The 26,852-nt window shown below is 36.2% G+C and overlaps 1 protein-coding gene across 3 annotated transcripts in view; it reads right to left on the bottom strand.

Annotated features, from left to right (window-relative positions):
* LOC128857074 (innexin inx1) overlaps positions 1-6,008 on the bottom strand; it is a 66,789-nt gene extending 60,781 nt beyond the window's left edge. The window contains exon 1 of one of the 3 annotated variants that reach the window (XM_054092639.1): positions 5,173-6,008. The gene's annotated coding sequence lies outside the window, so the exon portion shown is untranslated. The remainder of the gene's footprint in view (positions 1-5,172) is intronic. The other 2 variants (XM_054092638.1, XM_054092640.1) reach the window with 2 other exon arrangements.
* Between the last annotated feature and the right edge of the window lie 20,844 nt (positions 6,009-26,852).

The raw sequence follows: 26,852 nt of genomic DNA, 5'->3' as shown, positions 1-26,852 counted from the left end.
TGAACGGAACATATTTTGCCCACGTGACACTGTGGCAAGCAAGCTTTTGAGTAGGAAAAAGAAAATCAAAGTATATACAACACTGGCAACGTATGGATGCGAAAAGTGGACATTGAAAGCGGATAGAATGAAACAGTTAAGTATACTCGAAAGAAGAATACTGAGGATAATATTGGGTCCAGTACGAGCAAAACAAGGGCTCTATCGCGTCAAACACAACAGCGAGCTAAAGAAATTTCTACAAGGGGCAAATATTATGGAGTTTGACAAATGACAGCGCATCCGATGGCTAGAACACGTTTGCAGAATATCAAATGAAGGAATATCTTTTAAAGCTCTAGCGCGCATGCATAGTGAAAAGCGAAGAGAACGGCCGCTTAAGTGATGTTTAGCCGACATTGATGACGACATCTAAGAAGCACAAGAGAGACTACCTATCATAGTATGGCTATGAACTGAGATACATACATGGAGAAGAATTGTGGGGGAAGCTAAGGCTCACAACGAGCTGTAGTGCTGTGATTGATGATGATGATGAAGGACTTCTTCTGCTTCTTGATTAGAGCGATAATCGCTTACGAGATTTTGACTGGATTAAACGAAGCGCGCCAATCGTTTCTTTCTCGTGCTAATCGGTGCGTGTTATGTGTGGGACACAGCAAATGAAGCCAAGTCTTTCTTCACCTGATCTCTCCAACGTCTTTCCTTTTCTCCCTTCCAGCTGGTACCGCATCGAATGAAGGACTGTGAGGGCATAATTTATACGCTGGAACCTCTCACTTAATTTGTATGGCGCATTTATCTCGTGAGTTTGCCTGAATTTGTTCCATATTTGGCATTTTCTGAGAGTCACTCGAAGAAGGTGGGCAAAATTTCATCTGAATATATTTTTATATAGTAAAATGATAATAGAGAACTCAGTATACAGGTTTCGAAGACCGCTCTGCCTAATTTGATGAGTCTGTTTGATTCTCCTTTTGATATGACTATAACGCTTACGTCACCCCCTTTCGCTGCACTTTCTGGATAATAAAGAAATGCTTCAAAATTTTGTCATTCCAGTTACTCTAAGTCTTAAGCTTGAGAAATGATTCTGGACTATGAAATATTGTTTGGAGTAACCATCAAGGCATTACCGTTAACTGGTGTTGAATAATTCGTAGAGTCGGTCAATTATCTTGTTTAGAAACTTCTTTCAACTGACCTCATCTACTAACAAAGTCAATTTCCCACTGGGCGTATATAAAAATGTTTGTGCGCGCGTATGTGTAACCAATATAAATTTACATGTACTTGTATGCACATTCAAATATAAGTATTACACATACATACATACATACATATAAACTTATGATCTTAGATATTCGTGAATGTGATTGGAGCGCTTTAATTTTTGGTTCAATTTGGATTTTACAAAAAATGGCAAATAATTTGGCACAAATATGCAGCTGATTTCCTGTGTTTCTCCAACTCTTAAGTTGTTCAAGTATGACTGGAAAGGGGCTAAAACAAAAATAAAATATGCAATAATAACAACTGCAGCTGGAATGATGATTAATTATAGCTCGTTGCCGGTGATTGAAGTGAATAAATAATTCTATAATAGAAGTGAGTAACAGAGATTTGAATATGTAATGAATTGGCAGTGGAAAATGAAATAGGAAAAAATCAAACTGAGAAGTGAGGGGCTGGTGACCGCAAATTAAAGACATTGTGGAGCTCGCCTTCGCTGTAGATTAATTAAAAAAAAAAAAAAACAGCTTTGATCGTAATAACACATGGGCTGAAAAGTCCCAGGTCTAGCACATAGATGGCACTTGCCTTGCATTGCATTCACCTCTTTTTTAGTTAGTTCTAACCTTAAAAAGACAGTTGCAAAAATTTCATGATATTCTATTCATTAGTTCGTGAGTTGTTGTGCTAAGAGTGACGCTACTTATGTTATTACTCAAACAAGGGATCAAAAAGAATTTCCTTACACTGCTTCTTGATGGGGAAAATTACCGTTCAAGTGGAGGAATGGCTTGAAAAGTGTTATGGCGACTGTATTCCATCAGAAACAACAATAAAACGATGGTTTGCTGACTTCAGAAAAGGTCGTAGAAACGCCGATGATGTGCAAGGCAGTAGAATCCAAATGAGGTGGTAACACCAGGAAACATCAAAAAAATCGTCAAAATCGTTTTGAGTGATCGAAAAGTGAAGTTGCGTGAGTTGGCTGACATAGTAAAGATATCAAAAAAAAAAACGTGTTGGCTTTATGTTGTATGAGCATTTGTCTATGAAAAAGCGCTGTTCTAAGTGAGTGCCGCGTTTGTGCACTGTTGACCAAAAACAAAAAGGTGTTGGTGGCCAAGTTACACAAATTACATTAATTGAACTTTGTATTGCTCCCACATCCCCGGTATTCGCCAGATTTCACTCCCAGCGACTATTGGCTGTTCGCAGACCTAGGAAAAATTTTGCGCGCCGATAAGAAATTTCGCTCGAATGAAGAGGTTATCGCTGAAACTGAGCCCTTTGAGGATTTTGAGGCAAGAGATAAATCTTTCTACAAAAGTGGCATTGAAGTGTTGGAGCGGCGTTGTAATGATTGCATTGTCCTTAATGGAAATTACGTTGATGTATAAAGCTAATTTTGAGCAAAAAAAAAAATGTTTTCTTTGTTAGGTCCGGGACTTTTCAGCTCATGTGAGCGAGAAGCGGTCTCGGTAGTCTAGCGTATGTGCACTAGCCTGCCATCCCAGAGGGTTCGAATCACACGTAAAGCACGGTTCTCGCACTTTTCTAAACTTACCTTACCGGCATGGAGGACTGGGTTAAACGTTGTCATTTGTGTGTTACTTCAGACGGGTCATATTTTGAAGGAGATGAAATAGATTTGCATGAAATTTAACTCTGTTTTGTTTTATGTAAACATTCCCGGTACTTTCTGATCATACCTCGTATTAGCCGCTTTTGCTGTGGGAATTTTGGCTCTCAAAAAATTTCAAAAATTAATATTAATTGCTCTTCGGCCATTTTAAAACAACTCAACAAAGAGATCGACAGTCGCTCAAATTGACAGCCGGCAAACATGCGAGGGGTGAAATGTAAAAAATGTAAACTATGTGGAATTCAAAGTGGCGTAAAATTAATCATGCAATTTGGTTTTTGGAAAAGTTTTTACTAAATAAAAAAATAAATAAATATAAAAAAATAAAAAATAAATATAAAAAAATAAAATAAATATAAAAAAAAAAAATAAATAAATAAAAACAAAAAAAAAAAAAATAAAAAAAAAAAAAAAACATTATATAAAAAAAAAAATAAGGCAGGTAGGTAGGTAAGATGGCAAGAGTACCCCAGGTACACTTCAAGTAGCACTTACGTGCCGTTTTGATACCATAATGTGGACCATTACCTGTGCAAAAAAAAATGATTGGGGAAAGAAAACCTTCTACAGCCATCCAGTGCTGCTGATGTAGTGGAAGAGAGAAAAGGGATCTAGGCTGGAGAATTTCTTCAAGCCATCCCAAAGGGCATGCTAAGGAATCTGAAGCGCCTATCCGATAGAGCCGGACATTTGCAGAGAAAGTGTTCAACAGTCTCTCTCTCTGCAGGATCCCCAGAGCTTCTGCAATAGGGGTTGTACGGAATTGCAAGCTTCTCCGCATGAGTACCGATCACCCAACACTCCCAACAGCGATCCCGAACCATTTTGCATGGCTGCAGGATCGCGAAGACCTCTGCTTGAAAAACGCTGCTCGTTTCCGGCAGATTAAAGGATACCGAAATGCTGGCTGATTTAGAATAAACCGCCGCTCCCACTCCAGACTCCATTTTGGATCCAGAGGTATCTATATCCGTACCGACTCTCCCCTCCTTCCAGTCCCGCCTGCTCGGAAAGATAGCCCTAGCACAACTCTCAAAGCACAGTTTGCGGATGGAGGGGTAATTGCGAATCACAGCGAAGGAAGGGGAGATCTGCTTCAAGATGCTACTATGTCCTAGAGGAATTTGTCTCCAGAGGCTAATATCCTTCAACTTAATAGCGCTCTGAGCAGCAATGGATTTAACCTGCAGATCCACAGGAAGTAAGTGCAGAATGACGTTGAGGCCAGCAGTGGGAGATGTTATACAAGCACCAATGATGCCCACACATGCAGTTCTCTGCACTCTCTCTAGTTTAGTGGTGTTGTAGCCCTTCTGAAGAGTTGCCCACCAAACTAGGCAACCGTATGTCAAAATTGGAAGAACCACTAAGTTGTACATCCAAAGTACGACACGTGGCTTGAGACCCCATTTTTTGCCAAACATAGATTTACAGGCGTAGAAGGCAATACTCGCCTTCTTAACTCGATTTTCTATGTGCACCTTCCAGTGGAGCTTGGGGTCAAGTATTACACCAAGATACTTGACTTCCGATGAAAGAGTAAAACAATGTATAAAAAAATATATAAAAAATATAAAAATAATATAAAAAATGAAATAATTTTGAGTAATGGAAATCTTTATTTTGACCTTCAGGCGCTCAATTGCTTGTCTGTTTGTATGTATGTATACTGCAACTGTCTACTCATAAGTGTCAAATATGATTGACGTGCGACTTCATTTACTTGTAAATCTTCCTATGGGATGATTCATTTTGCGCCACCTTTTATAAACGTATTACGATTTAGTAACCGACATTTGAGAATGAGAAAACTTTGAATAAACATTAAAATACAGAATTCCTATTAGTAGCATTAAATTGCGAGTAAAAAATATCTCATTTTGGGTGCTAAAATATTTCACATAGTGCTTGCTAAATATATTGTATAATGACACATATGTACATATGTACATATGGCTCCTACGGTATGTATGTAAAGGGTGGTTAAGATTCAAGGGCCGGTGTTGATTTTGAATAAAATACAATTTTTTCAGGAAATTATTGTCATTTCTCTGTATTATGATAATATTGGTATGGCTCAATTACGTATGAAACAATAATCGGCCAAATGGCGGCCACGGCCTCGGCGGCACACCTCCAAAGACCACCAAATGCAAATAGTTCCTTATCTAAAGGCTGGTTAGTTTCAAGGGCCGGTGTTGATTTGGAATAAAATGCAATGCAAACGTTTAGGTGTGGTTCACATTCAACATCGGCCCGTGAAATTTAACCACCCTTTATATAGCATGTAAACATACTTACACAACAGCTGTCCGCACAAATATTGGCGCTTGGGATTCTCCTATTTCTACAGCAGCTATAAATCCTTGCCTATGCAATTTATTTATTATTTATTTACCGCGCACAACCGTTTCTTTATCTTCTTGCACTTTTGTAGGTATGTATGTATGTATGTATGTTTGTTTGTTGTTCAAAACACAAGCACTCACTCACAACTTTCTATGCATGCACGCACCGTCCACATATGTATGTATGTGTGTGTAAGCTGGTAGATAGCTAAGCTGTTTGGCTGATAAGGATTAAGTTGCGCGACTTCCTCAAACATTCGTAGCCGAAAAGGCGCAATTGCTTTCACTCCGGATCAAAGGCAGTAAGAAGCTGCATGCTGCGATTTTTGACACTTCGTAGCTGTTAATCAAGACAGCTGCTGTAAATAACTATGAATACAAATACACACCTTTTATAGTTTTTCTTTCACTTGATCGCCGCGTTAAATACCACGAAAATCCATGGCAACATTTTACGCCTCAAAACACAATATTTCGTATTTATTTATTTGAATATTTGAACATGTTTTTGGAACACTGATATTTTGTTTTTTTTTTTTTTTTGCTTGTGGTAAATTCGTTGTACAAAGATTTTCTAAAATATAATCATTCTTATTATTGTATTATGAGAAAAAAACAAAAATCTCGTAATCGTTCACTATTTTTGTGCTAGAGTCTCGCTGGCTAGTCTGACGACTGCTGCGGTGAGCTTGTTTCATACGCTGGCTCGACACTGTGTATTCACGCGCCGTCTTGTGCTGGCTAGCTCTGAGTACTGTGCAACACAAATACTACACTAATTTGCTTGTACAGTGGCTGGTGTGGAAGAAGCTCGAAACGAGACGAGAAATAACACAAAACGTACTACAAAAATCGCTGACAAACAAGAACAACAACAACGACGACGACTAAAACAGCGCCAAATGCAGTGATGAGAACACAACATATTAAGCATACATATACATACATACATACACACACACATGCATCCATACATACACACATACATACATCCATACAGTACACAAATGCGGAGACGAAGAGTAATCGCAACGTCAAACTCGAAAATTCATGCTTACAAATATTTGTTGTTTTTGTTTAGGATTAAGTTGAGCGCGAGTATATTCACTACGTAGTACTTCAAACGGCGACCAACATTGTATGCTCTTTCTATAAGGGTGTATTTACACGCATGCATGTATGTATGTATGAGCGTTAAGTATGTTTGTATGCGTGCGCTTGAAAACACTCAAGTATCAAACAACCGCCTGTCAGCAATAGAAGCCGCTCAATGGCTGCTGTCGCTGGCGATTAATGGAGGGTGGAAACAGCTGAGACACCATGCAGCTACACACACACACACACACATGCATACATATATACGCTGACAGCCAAATGCGAATGTATGCATAAATAAGCACAACATCTGTTGTTTTATAGAACTTTTAGTAGCGCAGTGTGCATAGATTTGGAAATATGCGAAATTTTACCCCAAACCAACGTTTTGAGCCGCTCTTCGGTTGGTAACTGCGCTCTGCGCTCTAAGTGAGCATACAAAGTTGCTCGCTGAATGGGTCGCTCAATGAGTGATATTTGACGGGTTACTCAATAATATTTAAACAATATCAGAAAAAGTAGTATAAAATAAAAAAAATAAAAAATAAAAAAAAAATAATAAAAATAAAATAAAATTAAATTAAATAAAAACATAAAAAAAAATTAAGAAATGTAAAGTAAAAACAGAAAAAAATGAAGTAAAATAAAATAAAATAAATATATAAATGAAGTAAAATTATAAAATTAAATTTTTAAATTATAAATTACATTATAAATAAATACAACTAAATAAAATATTCCAAAAAAAAAAAAAATAATATAGAGTAAACATATGAAAAATTAAAGTGAAATAAGAAAATATGAAATAAATTTAAGTAAAGTAAAACAAATAAAAAAACCATATAATAAAATAATTATAAAATAAATTAAAGAAATTAAAGAAAATAAAGTAAAAATCAAATAAAAGATAAAAAACGCGTATGAGATAAAATATTCTAAAATCAAACTAAATAAAATTAAAGAAAATCAAATTACGAAAATTATGTAAAATCAAAATAAAATAAAATAAAGTAAGATAAAGAGAATTTATAAAACCAAGCAAAAAGAAAGCAAGAGGAAAGTTTGCTAAACCAGCAAATAAAAGTAAAATTATGCAATAAATTAAAAATAAATAGAATAAATTAAAAATAAATAAAATAAAATAAAATAAAATAAATAAATAATAAAAATAAGATAAAAATATAAATAAAAAATAAAATTAAATAAGATAACTCAAAAATTTTACTAAACTTCAAACTCTATAAATAAAATACTGTAACAAATGAAATAATACAAAATAAAAGAAATATTAATTAACAATATTAAAATTTAAGCGGAATAAATTAGAATAAAATAAAGTAAAAGGATAAAGAGAATTTATAAAACGAAGCAAAAAGAAAGCAAGAGGAAAGCTTGCTAAACTAGCAAATAAAAGTAAAATTATGGAATAAATTAAAAATAAATAAAATAAAATAAATAAATAATAAAAATAAGATACAAATATAAATAAAAAATAAAATTAAATAAGATAAAACAAAATTTTACTAAACTTCAAACTTTATAAATAAAATACTGTAACAAATGAAATAATACAAAATAAAAAAAATAACATAAATTAAAAATTAAATTAAACAAGATTAAATGAAAATTTATTTAAATTAAAAAATATAAATAAAGTACCCAAAAAAAATAAAATAAAAATTAATTAACATCAAATATAAAAAATCGAAGTGAAATCAAATAGAACAAAATAAAGCAAAAGAAAGAGGAGATAAAATAATAAATACAAAAAGTAATATAAATGAGAAATGGAATGAAGTAAGACAAAAATAATAAAATAAAAGATAATATAAAAATATATATAAAAAATATAAAATAAAGAAAAGGATAAATTAGGAAAAGATGTAAATAAAATACTACAAAAAATAAAATAAGAGTTATTAAAAATGAAATATAAAAAATTAAGAGGGAATAAATTATAGACAAAGGAAAAGGTAATATAAAATAAAGGAAAAAATATGAAGTAAAACAAAAGAAAACGAAATAAAACAAAATAAATTAGAAAAAAGAGAAAAATAAAATATTAAATAAATTAAAAACAAAAAACATTATAATTATTATTATTATTAAAATAAAAAATTAAAGGGCAATAAAAAAATAGAATACAGCAGAAAAATAACAAAATAAAATAATTAAAAAATTATATGAAATAAATAAAACCAAAAATAGTAAAAATAAAATAAAATGAAAAAATAACGTTAAAAGGAAGAGAAAAAATAAAATAATCATTAAAAGTAGTAATTATAAAAAATAAAAATAAAAAGTAAAACAAAATAAAATGAAACAAAACAAAATAAATTAGACAGAAAGAGAAAAATAATATAATGAATAAATGAAAAGCAAAATAAACCTTTAATTTATTTTACATAAAATATAAAACAATATAGTGAAATACAAAAAAAATATTATAAAAAAACAAAATAAAATAAAATACAGTAAAAAAATAACAACTGAAACAAAATAAAATGAAAGATAGAAAAGTTAATGAGAAAAAAAAAACAAAATAAAATAAAAATATAGAGAAAAAAAAATAAATGAAATTAAAAAAAAAAAAAAAAAAATTAAATGTAAAAAAAAATTAAATAAAATAGTAAGAAAAACAAAATTATAAAAAATAAAATATAAGTAATTAACTTAAAATATAAAAAAAATATAAATAATTAACTTAAAATATAAAAAATAAAATAAAATTAAATAAAAAAGTAAACAATAACAAAATAATTTAAATTAAAAACAATAAGAAACGCATATAAAAAAAGAATAGTAGGTAGTAAAAAGAAAATAAAATAAAATGAAAGATAAAAATGTTCATAAAACAAAACAAAGTAAAAAGAGAGAAAAAATAAGTTAATCAATAAAAGTAAAAATAATATAAATTAGAAATAAAGTTAAGCATGACAAAAGTAAGATTTAATTAAAACTAAAAAAATAAAAATAAAATACTATGAAAAATTGCTGATCGGAGGTGGCGAGTGGAAACTAATTGCGTTACTACCAGACAAATCTGGCCATCCTACAATCTGAAACAGACAAAAACCCTTATAAGTCTTTCGAAACACGAACTAAGGCATATAATATCTCTTATCACCGGCCTCTGCCTTTTGGGCACTCACGCACGTCGGCTCGGTGTTCCTCAAAACGACCTGTGCAGATACTGCGAGGACGAAGATGAGGAAGTATCGAGCAGACATTTGCTGTGCAGTTGTCCCGGCCTAGCCAAAAGTCGACTCGCTCTTCTAGACTCTCCAACAATTGACAATCTTTCAGCACTCTCTGACCTGAAAATCGAATCTCTCATTAAATTCTCGAAACGAATTAATAGCTTTGACCAAAATCTACAATAAAAATCTCGGTTAGGTGGGGAAATCATATAATATAATGAGCTCTAGGGCGACACAACGGACCCAACTTGCGGTCTATGTGGCACTCCGATGCGGGGTCACCCTTAAACCCACCAACCAACGAACCATGAAAAATAAAATAATATAAAATAAATTAATTTAATTTATATGACATAAAATATAATAATTAGAGTGAAAAAATATTAAATTAATTTGTATTAAATTAAATTAAATTAAACAAAGTTCCCTTAATTCAACTTAAACTCAACTAAATTAAATTGCCGACTCCGAACGGCAAATATATTTTATGACGGCTAAAATAAAGGGTGATTTTTTAAGAGCTATAGAAAAGTTTTTCAAAAAAACACACGCAAAATTCAGAAAAATGCATGAAATTTTTATTTAAATCGATAGTAGAGTCCATTTTTATTCAATTTAATGTTTGAAGATTATTTCATGCAAATGTTGACCGCGACTGCGCCTCAAATGGTCCATCCGCTTAGCATCCAATTAGGCATACTCTTCCCAATGTTTCGGCCGATATCTCACATATAAATGCTTTAATGTTGTATTCCAATGCGTTAATTGAAGCAGGCTTGTCTGAATAGACACGAGCTTTAACATGGCCACACAAAATAATCTAAAGGCGTTATATCGCACGATCTGGGTGGCCAATTGACAGGTCCCGAACGTAAAATAAAATGTTCACAGAACTCGCCTGGCCGATACAGCTGCGATATTTTCTTCAGTTCGCATTCTACGTAAGCGTGTTGGTAGTTTGATGTCCAATAATGTAAATTTGGTTCTAAATTTAGTCACAATAGCTCGAATAGCCGCTTCAGTGGGTCGATTAAACTGACCATAAAATGGAAGAAGCGCGCGATAAACTTTCTTAACAGAACACGCATTTTTATAATAAAATTCAATGATTTGCAAGCGTTGTTCGTTTGAAAGACGATTCATGGTTGGTCTATACCAAAAGAAAAATATATGTGCAAAAATTGAAGAAAAATTCGCGACAAACTCACAAACCATTGTAAATGGTAAAGGTCCTTGCGCTCAGTTATGCTCGCCACTGTTTCTCGCAGCATAATCGCACCTCTTCGTTTATTAGAACTGAATGGATTTTTAATCCAGTCGAATTGCTCTATATTTTCTGGAAAATATTTACCTTATGACTAATATAAGCCGCAAACATAGGCTCAATTCTTGATCAGACTTTTTGTGCATGAAGCCTTTCGAAACTGGAAAATGCAAGGGGATAATTTATTGCTGCACTTTAATCGATTTTTCTGCAATTTTATCCTACTGTAGAAAGTGAGCTTTGTTTATTTTTTTATTCAATACAGGATAATATTTATTTTTATTTATAAATATATAACATTTTCCCACTACTTACCGTTTTTACCTTACCGAAACGACCCGACCCGACCCGAATTTATATCCGCTTATGGACTGTCAATACAGCAGCATTCCTCAAACGTTTATAGGCTCTGTGTCAGTTGTTACAATAGCAACAAAAAAAGAAGTAACAACAAAAATAGTAAACATTTTTTAATTTTACGTCATGCATTCGCGACCTGCGCCTGCTGCCTCGTCACGCCCATAGGATTAGCATCACCGGCATATGACATCTTATTCTAGAGTGTCGCGGTGCTCACAGTTTGGGAAACTCTGCATTTACTTTTCACTTAAATCAGTGCATTCATCTCATCAATTTCGCTTGCAGAAAAAATCCGGTTTCTAACGCTTGGGCCAACTCAGATTACTTACAAATACTTACATATGTATATATGTATGTATGTATGTATGTATGTATGTATGTATGTATGGCTGTATGGCTGTATGTATGTATGTATGTACGTCTGTGTGTCTGCATGTATGTATGCATGTATATATGTTTGTATATATCTCTTCTCTTTGTTCAATTTATCTCACCCAAGACGGCTTTGTTTTCATTTTTCTTCTTCTTCCATCTTCTGCGTCTTCCATAAATAAAATATCCAATATGCGGGGAGCGCTCAAAGTCAGGTTTTAAATTACTGTTATGTCAAAGTTGAAGTCATTTTTATTGCCACACATTTTACCGATGCAAGCGTTCTAAACAATTTGTGTTGTTAGAGAGTCTCTTCTTGCATTTGCTGCTTCGTTTATTTCATTCCCATTCTCATCTTTGTTTTGGCTTTCTGTATTTTCTTCTTGTTCTGTTATCTGCTCCTCATTTGTCTTGCGTTCGTGCCATCGGTGTTTGGTCTGTGTTTTGTTTTGTATTGTCTTTCACTTTGACTTCTGCAATTTTGTGTTGTTGCTGCGTTGGTTCAATGGCTATGTGCGGCATGTAACGTAATACGCCGCCGTTAATGACGCTGATGTGGCCGCCTTATTGCTGCTTAGCTCCGACTGCTGGATGCATTGCCACGTAGTGCCTGATCGTATCCGAAATGCATTTATCAATTACTCAGCATGTTGCAATGGGCTTATCCACGCGTGTCGTCGTGTTGAGGCGCACGTACACATTTGAAGCGAGAAAGGATAATATGGTCGCTCTTGGTAGGCAGCAAAATGCAACCTACACTCACATGTTCATATGTATGCATGTGTGTGTGTAGGCATATTTTAGGAGGGTTGCTGTACTTGCTACGGAGGCTAACATCAATCAATTTAGCTTAACTTTGTTTCTAATTTCCTGTCGTTTGGGAATAGAAAACCAAACTAGGAAGTGTCACGATCCGGTCTTACTTTTTATTAAATGTTTTAAGCGAGCACCCACCAGATTACTGCGCAGGAAACATGAATCATAAGCACTCAAAAAGTAAGAGAATGCAATTTAGTGCAAGGGCGGCGCAAGCCTGTCAGTTCGATGGAATTTTATGAGGTCGAAAGGTACAAGTTTTTATTTTTAAAATTGTCAGCCTTCGACAGCAATGATAAAACTTAGAAAAATCTTTTACAAAGGTCATTTGCCGTTTAGAGCAGAAATAGAACTAATGAATTTTTCATATGCTTAACACTTAACCCTCCGTTAGACATCTTAAAACCTTCTATTGTTCAGCCGGGTCTGGCCTTTTTTCGTCCTGTTCGAGTATCCTTTTTAAAAGGTTATATCCATAAATCTATAGAAACTTAAATTTTAGGAAGCTAACTGGAAGCACAAGTCGTCAGCTTTAATAAAGGGTTTTCTAATAACAGGTGTTATTGGTGAATGGATTACGTGATCGAGAAATGATAAACGATTTTTTATGGCTGGAATTGGATGGTATTGATCTGTACAACGTTTATTTTCAACAAGACGGCGCTGCGTGCCACACAAGCAACGAAATCATTGATCTTTTACGGGAAAAGTTTCCGGACCGTGTTATCTCTTCAAGAGATGATCACAATTGGCAACCGAGATCTTCTGATTTAACACCTTGTGACTTTTTGTTTGGGGCCACGTGAAAGAGAAGGTCTACGCCAGCAGCCTAGGGTCGATTCAAGGCCTTAAAGATGGAATTTGTGGGGCTATCGAGGACATAGGGCAGCCACTTTGCAATTCGGTTATGGAAAATTTCATGAAAAGGATATTGTCCTGTAAGCGTGGTCGTGGTGGTCATTTGCTTTCTTCTTTATAACGAAATAAACATCCGAATTAAAAAATAAAATAAATAATTGGCGCGTACACTTCTGTTAGGTGTTTGGCCGAGCTCCTCCTCCTATTTGTGGTGTGCGTCTTGATGTTGTTCCACAAATGGAGGGACCTACAGTTTCAAGTCGACTCCGAACGGCAGATATTTTTATGAGGAGCTTTTTCATGGCAGGAATACACTCGGAGGTTTGCCATTGCCTGCCGAGGGGCGACCGCTATTAGAAAAATGTTTTTATTAATTTTGCTTTCACCGAGATTCGAACCAACGACCTCTCTGTGAATTCCGAATGGTAATCACGCACCAACCCATTCGGCTACGGCGGCCGAATCAATCCGAATTATATTGTATTATATGAAAAAACAGCATTTTTCTTTGAATATTAAAATAACACCTCTTATTGAAAAACCCTTTATAAATATGTTAAATTCACATTCAAAGTCGAAAAAAACAGTCTGGTCAGACCCGGGGTTCTCAACGGAGGGTTAGGGAACATCTTGCCACACACGAAGAATTCGTATCAATTACTATTATTCTAGGAAGAGTTAAATGCAATATGTAAGGTTCACTCTTAGCCCAGAAGACAGAGTTTGGATGGATTTTGTCCGGTCACGTAGCCAGATGGTCTCCGTCACCAAATTGGGCTCCTTTTACAATAAAATTACCCCAGATTCTCTCTTTTCTCTCTCTCTACTCACTCGTTTTTGGGAGAAATTTGTTAAATCCACGTCCAAAGCAGAGGGTTAATGACAAGTTCCGAAAGTTCGTCATGACTCAATAATAAAAGGCCGTGTAAAGTTTGATAACTGATATCGGATGCTACTCAATCCATTGATGCAACTTGGAAGTAATGAACCTTCTGAAAAGGTAGTAAAATTGAAAAATAGTTGATGGAATATCGAATAGTGGTTTTCAGGCAGAAGTCTTTGCGCTCCTGCAGGCGTGCAGAATGCTTAGCGAGCGTGGGAGTAAGAGAGATATTAATATTTTGTCCCATAATTAAGCCGTGTTTATAGCTCGCCATGGTGCAGATCCAAACTGCTCAATGGAGATCCAAATTGGCCTGTAAGGAGGTAATCAAATTTTTTGGATGCGCTGGTAACATTTTTCTGATTTGGGTTTCAGGTCATAGGAACATAAAAGGAAATTAAATTGCTGATGAGCTTGTCAGGAAGAGATCGACTGAATTGGTCTCAGAGATCTCCATCCGATTATCGGCATCCATCTGACTGCTGTTAAAGGGACTGTTGCACAAGTTATTTCTCAATAAATCAGAGATCAGATGGAGCTCCTTTTCTCTGTGTGCTATTTTGGAACTCTTAGGCCCCAGTGCAATAGACGCAGGATGCAGAGAGTCCCTTGAGTCCTCGCCATTCGATTTCCAAACTCGTAGCTATGTTTACTGGTCATTAGGCGACCGACGCACACGCACAAAACCTAGGTTTACCATTCAATTCCCGTTGCAGAAGCTGCGGGGAACTTTCAGGGAAGGATACTATTGAGCTCTTTCTCTGTAAATGTGCGGGTTTGGCAGCTAGACGATTAAGGTCACTGTGTGCTTCTTTCTTCGACAGCCGGAAGCAATGCTCCAACCTTCAGCTCTGATTAGCTGTCGATATCTGCTTGTTGGAGGTCTCTTAATGGTATGAAAACGGCGCTTTAGTGCTATCTGGAAAGTGCCAGATTGGGTTCCCCTCTAACAACAGTCAAGGGTTGCCGGACGGGAGACCTCTGAGATCAATCCAGTTGACCCCTTCCTGGCAGACTCATCAGCAATTTCAATTCTTTCTATGTTCCTAAGAACCCAGGTCAGAGAAATGTTACCTACTCACCCAAAATATTTGATCTTTTCCTTACAGGAGTTGACCAGTTTAGATTTGCACCATGGCGTCGTCGGAAGCATGATCGCAGCTTGACTATCGGAAAAAATTTTGAAATCTCCCAACGAAGTTGGAAGTTTGGCCTACGCCATCTAAGGTTTATTTCCACTTATAGGGATTTGGTCCGTCTTCAACAAAGGATGTCTCTTTCACGGCTAAAACAAACTAGTTCTGTAAGTCACTATTACAAAAACAAAACATTTATACATATTTTGCAACAGAATTGAAACAACCAAACAAAGCAACAACAAAAACCTAGGTTTCTTTCACATTCAAATAACCTAATCGCAAGAAAAAAGCAAATCAGCTGCTTTATTAACTTCACCTTATAAGAATCCGCTTCGGTTTACATCCTCTTAGTTCGATGGCTGTGAAATGCTCATACAGCTCATTCTTCCAACCTCTGCAGTACTCGTTGTAGCCAAAGCGTAGAGATTAAAGGTCGATGACATTACAGCAGAGGATTTCTTTGAAGACTCCAAGGACCCTTTCATCGGATGTTGTTATTGTCCTTCTTTTCATTGCCATAAGATAAGACAAGTCTAGTCGGAGGCCTGCGTTGATACGAATTCTCCAGAAGGAGAAAGAACTGTACCGATTTGCTTTTTAAAAGGAATCGGCATGCAGAGCAGACCTCGTTTTCTTATCATTCTTAATTCGTTGGGTAAATGCATACTGCAGGAGGTTATCCACAAGAACAGTAGTCCTCCCGTTGATTTACATATTAGGGCGTCTTTATCTAAGTGCAATTAGTTTGAGATAACAAAATCTGATATTTTTCGGTTGAAGGTTCTTTGCGATAGCATTAACTGACTCCCTTCGTCTTATTGAGTCGACTCTCTCTAATGAGATAATAAAAACAATATAAAAACAATCAAACGTTGTATACTAGAGGAGTTCGAGAGGAGTTCGTTACCGTTCGGTATTCGGAAATGGAATGGAATTGTGGATGACCAAAGTTCTCTAAGCACTCAAGCAATATTGCCCAGAGAGAGGATTAAAAAGATAGAGGAAAAGACTAAAACTTTACAGATTTTTTTCTTAAAAAAGAAAAGTAGCTGTCCATTCTCAATACATCCAATTCAAAAATGCATCATCTAAGTCTGGAGAACAGAATTGGAGCGAGAGAAAAATCTGCACCAATGCTGGTACCTTTGTCTTCACCGACGGTTCCAAGATGGAATAGGGTTTTCGAGCAGGAGTTTTCTGTAATTCAGCCAATTTATCTATTTCGTTAAAATTGCCGAGTATTGCTAGTGTTTTTCAGGCAGAAGTCTGTGCGATCGTGCAGGCATAAAAAAGGTTAGGGAACGTGGGAGCCCCTCGCTCGCCAATATTAATATTTATTTTTCCGATAGTCAAGCAGCAATCAAGGCTCTGACGATGCCATGATGCAGATCCAAACTAGTCAACTTCTGTAAGGAGGAGATCAAATCTCTTGGGTATGCAGGTAAAATATCTCTGAGCTGGGTTCCATCGGCATCCCTCTGGCTGTTGTTAAGGAGGAATTGCACAACTTACTTCTCAGGAAAGCGCTGAAAAGATGGAGCCTTTCACATCAGAACAATAAATGAAGCACGCAGAAAGCCTTGGAAACTCCACGTCATTCAATTTCCAAACTCGTGGCTCTGCGTGCCGGTCATTGAACAATCGGCGTAAAATCTAGGTATACCATTTAATCCCCATTGCAGAAGTTGTGGGGACCTTTCAAAGAAGGAGATTGTCGAGCACTTTCTCTGTAAACGTTCTTTTTTGGCAACTAGACTAGGGTGCTCCTCTCTGCGAGAGTCTGAGGCAGCGCGCGAAGCTAAATTCACTCAATCTTCTCCGTTATATCAACAGCCCTGGCTGCCTGGAGATATCTGCCTGTTGGAGGTCTCATAATGGTACCAAAACGGCTCTTTACTTGGGAAGTGTCATACTGAAACTTCAACTATTTCACTAATACATCCAATTCAAACATATAGCATCTAAGTCTTGAGAAATGAGATTACGGTTTACGTACTATTCTCATCCCTCAAACAAGATCTGCACAGTGGATCATCCTTTTGATTGTGCCCTATAGGGCTCGTTGTTTGCTTCTTCTCTGCCTATGGTGAAATTTCGTTACCATCCTGCCATCCCTTTCAGGAAGCACTTGGTTTGTTTGCAGGTGTCAATACTGCACCAACGGCTCGCATGAGCTTTATTTATGATCTGTTCCAATTGGACGCTCCAAGTAAACGCAGTTAGCTAATTAAATGGCCAGTTCGTTGCCTTTAACCCTCATAGTGTCGCTGCACCTATATAAGCCAAGGCTCATTCAAACTTGTAACGAAGTCTAGCCTCAATTTACATTCGTGGACTATGTTTGAAGAAATACGAGCGGTTTCTAGGGCCTTCGGAGCAGCTTGGCAGATACTGCAGACCCTGATCGTATATCCTCGTCACCATTTGCCAATTATCCAGCCTGCTGCTTTAAGTATTAGAATGACCAGACTTAAAAAGTTTACCGTGCTACCGACTTAAATGTTACTAAAAGTTGGAAATTTTCCTCCAAGTCTTTCCTATCAGAAATCTTCGGTAAAGGAAAAGTGATGCCATCTAAGCACAACGAATTACTGAGCCTACAGCCCCTCCTTACCCAGTTACTCAGAGGTGACCAGTTACTCAAAGTTGAATCATTAAATTCATAAAAAAGAAGTTCAGAATTGAACTGGACGACAAGGTGAACTGTAGTAGACCTGCATTTCAAAGGAAACTTCAGGAGTGTACACTGCACAGGTACACAGAAGGCTCGAAGACACCCAAGGCCTAATTGTCCTCTCAGATTAAGTGCTCATAGGTCCTTGAGTGTATCAATAAACTGAATATGTTAGGTAGGCATAGTCGCACCCAACTCATTTGGGTCTCAGAATACAGGAACGAAGTAGCGAACGCATTGACAGGAAAGCTTGCGGCCTCGTCATTAAGTGGACGCGAGCCCTTCCTTGCTACGGGACAACACACCATCAAGTAGAAGCTTAGGAATGAAGTGCTAAGGCTAAGGGAGATTAGCTGGCACCAAAAACGCCAGGCAAAATCCTTACTGGGGGGTTCAACCAAAAGTTTAGAAATCTCATAACTCTCTGATGAACTGAAAATGTATTCTCACAGGACATTGCAGACTGCGCAGTCATCTGCACATACTTGGGATATGGATTAGTGGTTCTTGCCGTTTCTACGACTAATCCCCGGATGTTCCAATGCACCTTATCCGGAGAAAGTTGAGACATCTCGGAAATTTGCAGGCAGCAGAAAGGCACCTACGCTCAGTCCAACCCAACTCTATCTTAAGGGAATGGTCGAATGCAAACCGCCAATAAATCTATGTAATGTTACTGCACTGGGTCTGAATACCCCTATTGAATACTTTATATTGTCGGAAAAGATTAAAAAGCGCGGTTAAGGCTTTAGCCGAATGGGTTGGTGCGTGACTATCATTCGAAACTGCACGAATTCAAAACCCCGGGCACGAAACACCAATTAAAAAAAAGTTTTCCCTAACAGCGGTCGCCCCTCCACAGTCAATGGGAAACCACCGAGTGTATTTCTGTCATGAAAAAGTTTCTCGTAATAAACCATCTACCGTTTGGAGGCGACGTAAAACTGTTGGTCCCATCACCTGAAGACCCATTCTAGGAGAACATGACGCAAAAAGGTATACATGACGCAAAAGGTGATACAAACTTACAAAGAAACATCGAGAAAATAATGTCACTCACGAAATATCACTCACAAGTTTCACTCAGCTAACATTTCAGAACTCACCAAATAATCCACTCCACTCTCCACCATGCCATCTTGCGTCATAAATTCGAACTGTTGAGTCGATTCTACTCTCGAAACTCCCCTCTCACTTCAATGACGGATGCATAAAACAAAAAAAAAAAAGAACAACAAAAATGCAGAACTCACAGCAGATGCAATAAACAAGAATTAAAATGTTGCATGAATGAGCATATCGAGCATAAAGTAAATTATAAGCGCACGAACAACAACACGATTAGCAGTAATGCTTGCAACGGAAGTGGGGGCAACGTATACCCACATGAGCATGGGTATGCTTCAACATGTTTCGCGTATACAAATGAACTTGCCACATGCAATGCAGAAGTAGTACAATACAAAGTACGCAGACGCAAAGCCAGACAGCCGGATAGACGGAGGACATATAGTAAGGGAAAAAACAAACCAAGCCAAACGAGATGCTGTAGAAGGCAAGCAAGAAGGCTTGCGGCGTGGCTGGCCAACTGCAGGGCTGATTGTTGATGTGCTGTTGTTGTTGATGAGCCCTCGGGATGAATTCAAAGTGAAATACATATGTGTATGTATGTATGTGTGTATGTATGTATGTGTGTATGTATGTATGTATGTATGTGCATGTGTATATATGTATCGCGTGTGATGTGGCTGTCCGCATATGCAGGCTGCTGCATTGTGATGAATTTGAACCTCATCGGTGCGGCAGCACAAATGGTGTGTATTTTGAATAATAAAAAGCAATTACAACAAATAAACGTTCATATTCGACTCAGTGTACAGTGGCGTGGCAAGCGAAAACTCCAAATTGCTTAAAACAAAGGAATTGTCAAACGATGGCCAGCAAAGATGTAACGCCGCTGTACTGAATATAGGTATGGGTGTGTGTGTGTATGTGTAAGTATGTATGTATAAGTATGTATGTATGTATGTATATATGTACACATATGTTTGCATGGAAGCACATATTCACAAACACATACATGAATATGAAGAAGCAAAAAAAAAACCAAAAAGTACCTATTGAGTGAAAACAAGAAAAACAAGATTCACCCACGGCCAATTGTAGCTGCAATTGCAGTAATAGCAACAATAACAGCAACAACTCCCGGCAATGGCAATCGGAGACAATCGCCAAACTCCAAAGCCAGCAATAACAGCAACCCAGATGCTTCTTGGAAGAGTTCTTTCGAACGTTAGATGCTGCACGCGCCCAAGTGACAACAAATGGCAGCTTTCACAGCACACATACATACATACATACATACGTTGTAATAGGTATAATTTTCATCTTTACATGTATGCACACATACATATGTGTGTGTGTGCATTCTAAGAAAATCGAAACAAGAAAACTTTGTACATGGCGTTCGTTTAGATAGTTTATTGAACTTTTCGTGTATAAAATCATGAACAGAACCGGCCACGCGATCTGTCTTCAGCCACACCAATACATTCAAGTGAGCAACACAGATTTCGTTCAATCAGGGAAGAAAAGCAGGCAGCAGCAGTTGTTGCGAGATAAGCAGCGAAAAGTGCATGAAATATATAAGTATGTATTTGGTTTTATATACCCTATACCTTTGGGTGTGCGTGTGGTTGGTTCTTTTTTTTTAAATACCAAAAAAAACCGTTAAAAATACTATAAAAATCGTCTTTCAAAGACTCTTACTTTACTTATTAGAGCGAGGAATACTTTCCGATTAATGGTGGATTATACATTCATTCACTCCTTAACTGTACTTCGAGGTTGGTTTCATTTTTAAGGTGATTAATCTAAATGATTTTTGTTTCATTGGAAAGAAAAAACTTTCGGTTCTATTGTGGAATATAACTGACATAACTTGACTGGCCCTGCAGGAATCTATACTGCCAGCCAATGGAGACATTCCGTGTGGCATGCTCCAAGTATTTAGGACATTGTCGTCGATTCTCCTAAAACCTGGTTTAATTGTAGGCTGAAGCTGTGATTGAAAAATAAAAACTAAAAAAAAAAAATGGAATTATTTTGACATTTATTCAATGATGACAATTATATAAAGAGTTTTTTGAGTGAAATGTCTTCTGTTCGTTTAAATATTTTTAAAGTGAAATATTTTCGGTTCGTTTTAATATTTAAACAAATTTTTGGATAAACAAATTTTTCGAAAAAAAGAGGTTGTCTGTAAAGTCGGTTTACTGACGATAGTTTAACGTCACAACGTCATAAGAAAATACTGATGGAATTGTTGCATTTTTCAAAAGAAAATTTTAATTTTATTTGTTTGATAGATATTTTGTATGGATATAGAGGAGGTAAATGGAATCGCAATGGAATTGATCAAGTTACATTTACACAAACGTAACATAACATAAGATAACATAAGATAACATAACATAACATAACATAACATAACATAACATAACATAACATAACATAACATAACATAACATAACATAACATAACATAACATAACATAGCATAACATAACATAACATAACATAACATAACATAACATAACATAACATAACATAACATAACATAATATAACATAACATAACATAACATAACATAACATAACATAACATAACATAACATAACATAACATAACATAACATAACATAACATAACAACATAACATAACATAACATAACATAACGACGCATTTTTTGGTGCGTGCAGCCGGCTACATCGAATTATAATTATAATTATAAGACGATATCACGTCAAAATTAATTTTTTTGAAGGGTTTTTTCTTTTATTTTTTGCAACATTTTTGAGAAGAACTCGTTTGGGTCATCAAAAAGCTTACCTTTAAGAAAAAACTGCCAAAAAAAATTTATTTTTTTGAAGATTGTTTTAGTCTTTTTTTGCAACATTTTTGGGAAGAAGAATTTTTTAATTATTTTCCTTTAATATTTTTAAGAGTTTCTATGTCATTTCAATTAATTCAAAACAAAGTTTTTGTGTTCCAAATTTTTTGGGATAAAAGTTTTTTAGTCAATTTTTCAATATTTTTGGGAAGAAATTGTTTTTAGTAATTTTTGAAAAAGATATGGAACTGATTTTTTAAACTGTTTTTAGTCATTTTTTTTTTTACCTTTTAGGAATAATTTTTTGAAACTTTTGTTTTATATTAATTTTGAAGTTTTGTTTAGTAATTTTTTGAAACATTCGTGGAAAGAAAGTTTTCTTGGCCATCAAAAAATTTATCGAAAAAAAAAATTTTTTTTTTGATGTTTGATTTTGAGTAACTTCAAAAATTAATTGTGTGTGTTTAAAATTTTTTGGAAGACGTTTTTTAGTAATTTTTGCGAAGAAGGCTTTCTTGGTCATCAAAAAGTTTACCTTTAAAGAAACATTTGTCAAAACAAAACTTATTTGTTAGTAATTTTTTTATACATTTTTAAGGGTTTTAAAGTAATTTCAAAAACTAATTTCAGTGCTCAAAATTTTTTGGAAGAAGGGTTTTTAGTCCTCTTAGTCAATATTTTTAGGCATTTTTCAAAAAGATCTCGCTCAGATTGTTTAATGTTTTTTAGTTATTTTTTTCAATATTTTTGGGAATAACAGTTGTTTGGTTATTTTTGAAAGACAGTTTTTTTTCTAATTTTAATAGCTGAGACTATGCTCAGTAATTTCTGAAAGTTTTATAATTGAAATCCTACAAATTTTTGATTTATTTTCAAATACGCACAACACTGTCCAAAATACTTGAATCACTTGTATGATAGTATCCCTCCAACATATTTAGGTTTTCAAAACCATATTGACGATTTTTGGTTCTATCACAGGAAGAGCTCGGCTAATATCGATATCATCTGCTACGTTTCTCTTTTATCCTTTTATTCCCATAATTTGATTTCAGAGGCATGTTTTCAAATATTCGACACAAGTAATCAATATTTCGGAAATATAATACTAAGTTTCTGTCACTTTTTTGAGCGCGAAAGCGGGGAAAGTTACAGAAGCGGTGAGACATTTTTTATTCTTCCCTATCGCCTTACAGCCGCTCTTCCCGTAACCTTTTCGGCTGGCGTAAAATAAATTGGAGTGATTTACGCTTTTCATACATCACACACATTGTGAGAGGTTTGATCTCATTTTGGTGTAGAATTTTTGCGAATACTCGTAGCTGTGCTATCACAAGCTTATATCTGTACCCGTACCTGTACCGGTATATGTGTTGCTTAAGAAATGTTCTGCTTAATACTCGTATGGCTATGAAGCTGAACTCCTCTTAAACGGCTGGACCGATTGCTATGAAATTTTTGGGCTAGCTTGAGTGGGTCCCTGAATGGTTTAAATTCATACAGGATTGCCAATATTCGACGGACCCATCTGGCAACCCTGCGTTGGAAGCGTCAGTCCAAGCAGATTTTTACATTGTTGAAATTTACATTCAACAAAAGAAGTCAAATGTGAAAGCTCAACGTGCGTATAAAAAATTAAATAATGTGAAAAGTGCGCCTTCTACGAACACCATTAAACGTTTGTACGAAAGTTTTTCGACTGGTGATGCTCTTTCTAATCCAAAGAGGCCAAATCAAAACCGACCAAGGCGTCGCCAAGGACATCCCAAAATCGCCGTTCTCAGCAGTTGGGCATTGCTCTAACCACTTTACAACGAATTATCCGCATTGATTTGTATTTATTCCCGTATAAGATTCAATTGACGCAAAGATTGTTGCCTGCGGACAAGCCTCGTCGATTGGAATGGGCCCAAAGAGTCATTGAAATCCGTCGGGTCCGTCGAATATGGGCAACCCTGTGAATAAACTCGGTTGGGTTCTAGGATTTTGATTCTGCTAAGTTATGTTGAGTGTCTTGAAATTGTCCTACAACGTGGAGCCGCCTACAGTTTTATGTTGAATCTGCAATCGTCAAATAATAGAGATAGCTGGTACCTCTGTTTTCACTCACGACACTAAGAATTTATCGGGAGTCGGAGCAGGAGTTTTCTCTATCCAGCCAACTTATTGATTTCCTTAAAATTCCCTATATTGCTAGTATTTTTCACGCGAAAGTCTTTACGATCCTACACGCAAACAAAATGCTTAGGGAACGTGGGAGCGAATGAGATATGTTAAGTCGCGATCAAGGCTTTAACGACGCCATGGTGCAGATCCAAACTAGTCAACTCCTGTAAGGAGGAGATCAAATCTCTTGGGTACGCAGGTAACATTTTTGTGAATTGGGTTCCAGGAGATGGGAAGGAAATGAAATTGCTGAAGAACTTGCCAGGAAGTCGACCCCTGAATTGATTTGAGAGACCTCCGACCCGGTCATCGGCATCCCCCGGACTGTTGTTAAAAGGGAATTCACAACTTATTTCTCAGGAAAGGGCAGAACAGGTGGAGCTCCATTTCCTCGTGTGATATTTCCAAATTTCTATGGCCCAATGATAATAGACAAAGGACTCAGTACAGCAGACGGGAACTCCAAGCCTTTCAATTTACAAACTAGAAAAGCTAGGCTTACCATTTAACCCCATTGCAGAAGCTGTGACGACAGAAGGAGACTGTAGGGCATTTTCTCTGTAAATATTCGGGTTTGGCAGCTAGACGTCTAAGGTCACTGGGAGCTCCTTTCTCTGACAGCCTGGGGCAGTGCGCCAACCCAAATCCACCAATCTTCTCCTTTACATCAACAGCTCTGGCTGGCAGTAGAGGTGTTGCAGGTCTCATAATGCCATCAAAACGGCGAGCATGGACCGTAATTGGAAAACTCTTTTCTCATAATTTCATATTTCATGTCCACAGTAGACCCGAACGTACCGAGTGGTAATTACGTACAAACCCACTCGACTATGGCAATAGTTTGGAATAATCAAAAAAAGTTGAAACCATCTTGTTGATAACCAAATTTTTTATGTAAAAAACAAAAAGCGCAAAAGCAAGCAAAAGTATGGAATTTTATACAGGAAAAATTAATGTCACAATGAATCAGAACTTTTTGTACCCGGCGCACGTTTTAACTTGAAATAAACCATATTTCTTTACTTGCTTAGAAGTAGACGGCAAGTTGGAATTATACAATATGACTTTCATTACTTACACAGGGTGGTTCATATATGCTTTGGTTTATTACTAAAGGGTTTTTCAATAAGGGCGGGTAGATGTTGAAATGGAATAAAATGGCGTTTGCTGTGTCTATGACTTTCATTACTTATACAGGGTGGTTCATATATGCTTTGGTTTATTACTAAAGGGTTTTTCAATAAGGGCGGGTAGATGTTGAAATGGAATAAAATGGCGTTTGCTGTGTGGCACGTAGCGCCGTCCTGCTGGAACCACATGTCGTCTAGGTCCATATGGTTCAATTTGGGCCATAAGAAATTGGAAGGGCCACCACGTCTACCGAAAAATGGGCGCAATGCGCGCAACGTTTGCGTTAATGAACACTCATTTTGACAATAAAGTTGTATCATTGGAACGTGCTGTTCAATCGTGTAACTTGCCATGATGATTTGGCATAAACAACTGAATAATAAACAAAAGATGTGACAGATGTCACCAAAACAAAATGGCTGCCACAGGGCGCCAAAATCGACCCGCTCCAATTGAAAAACACTTTAGTTGACAAAGTTCCTAAATGTACACCCTTTTAAATGCAATTCACCAAACTTCCCTTCGTCTTGCAGCAAACTCTATATGAACACAAACCTATGAAGTCATGCGTGTAAAATCTACTGGTGCTGTCTGTTTTTCCAAAATACACAGTTTACGAGGTGTAGTTGTAACGTAGCAGACCCGTATGCTTTAGACCAAAACAGAAACGAAATCAATAAATACCAATCGGTAAACCTATTCGATGGGCCAAATGTGTACAAAAACGATTAACATTCAACAGTTGTCTTTCGCTGGGCTGTGCGTGTTTTTTGTTACTTCTGTTTGCGAGGAATGTCAGTGCAGTCACGTAGGAAGGCAAATAAATAAAAGACAAAACTAAATACGTAGACAAAAAGACGAAAAATCTGGTATTGTAGACTACACGTCCAGCCCTTCCGTCACACTTCTTTGGCCGGCACTACGATGACTGACACCAACACTTAGAAGCAGCAGAATAGTAATAGGCGGTTGAGTATGTGTTTGTGTGTGTGTGTGCCATTTGAGTAAAACAGGTCCAAGAGCCTAAGCGATTACATGTGGCAGCAACAAGTTGCCAAATATTGCTAACGCTTGTTTAAGCAGTTGTTCTACCGGTGGATACACACGACTTTCGTATATTTTATTAACTCCGTTACCACTACAACTACTAATGCAATATATTTGTATGTATACAGTTTACATGTATGTGTAACAACTGCCTTATAAAACAATGTACGGTATTTTAGATTTATAGAGGCTATTCTTATATAAAAGTAGATTTGTATTTGGCAACCCCTTAGGAGAAGGTTTGATATGCACCATTTAGGCCGATCTGACATGGTCGCGTGCTTGAAATATGTGGCATGCGAGAACAGTTCGATTGCATGTAAATTTTGTTTTACTTAGGATAAGATGGTCAAATACTCAGTTTTTATAGATATTTTTTAGGAATTTTTGTTTTAAGAAAATAAAATGCAATCGTTTTGATTTTATAGTATGTTATTATTGACATCAAATAGTATACAAAAACAATTTTTTTTGGCATATTTTTTGTAGTAGTGTGGCTCAAAAGTAAGAGTCTTAAAAAACGATAGGTGACTTATCAACAGGATTTTGGCTCTTCAGGACATCTGAAACACAAAAGTTAAACTGATTATTATTCTGTAGGCTTGCAATTTTGGCAGGAGCTTTTTTCGTTTCTTTTCAGCCCTAACTTTCCATACTACAGTCTGATTTCCACCCGAAAAAACATACCTTTTTTTTCAAAAGTCCGCCATTTTGTTATTTTTCAAAAAAATTTT

Source organism: Anastrepha ludens, chromosome 3 (assembly GCF_028408465.1).
Source record: "Anastrepha ludens isolate Willacy chromosome 3, idAnaLude1.1, whole genome shotgun sequence".
Classification (NCBI taxonomy): Eukaryota; Metazoa; Arthropoda; class Insecta; order Diptera; family Tephritidae; genus Anastrepha; species Anastrepha ludens.
Note: the sequence above shows the minus strand (reverse complement) of the source record. Positions and strands in the feature narration are given on the sequence as shown.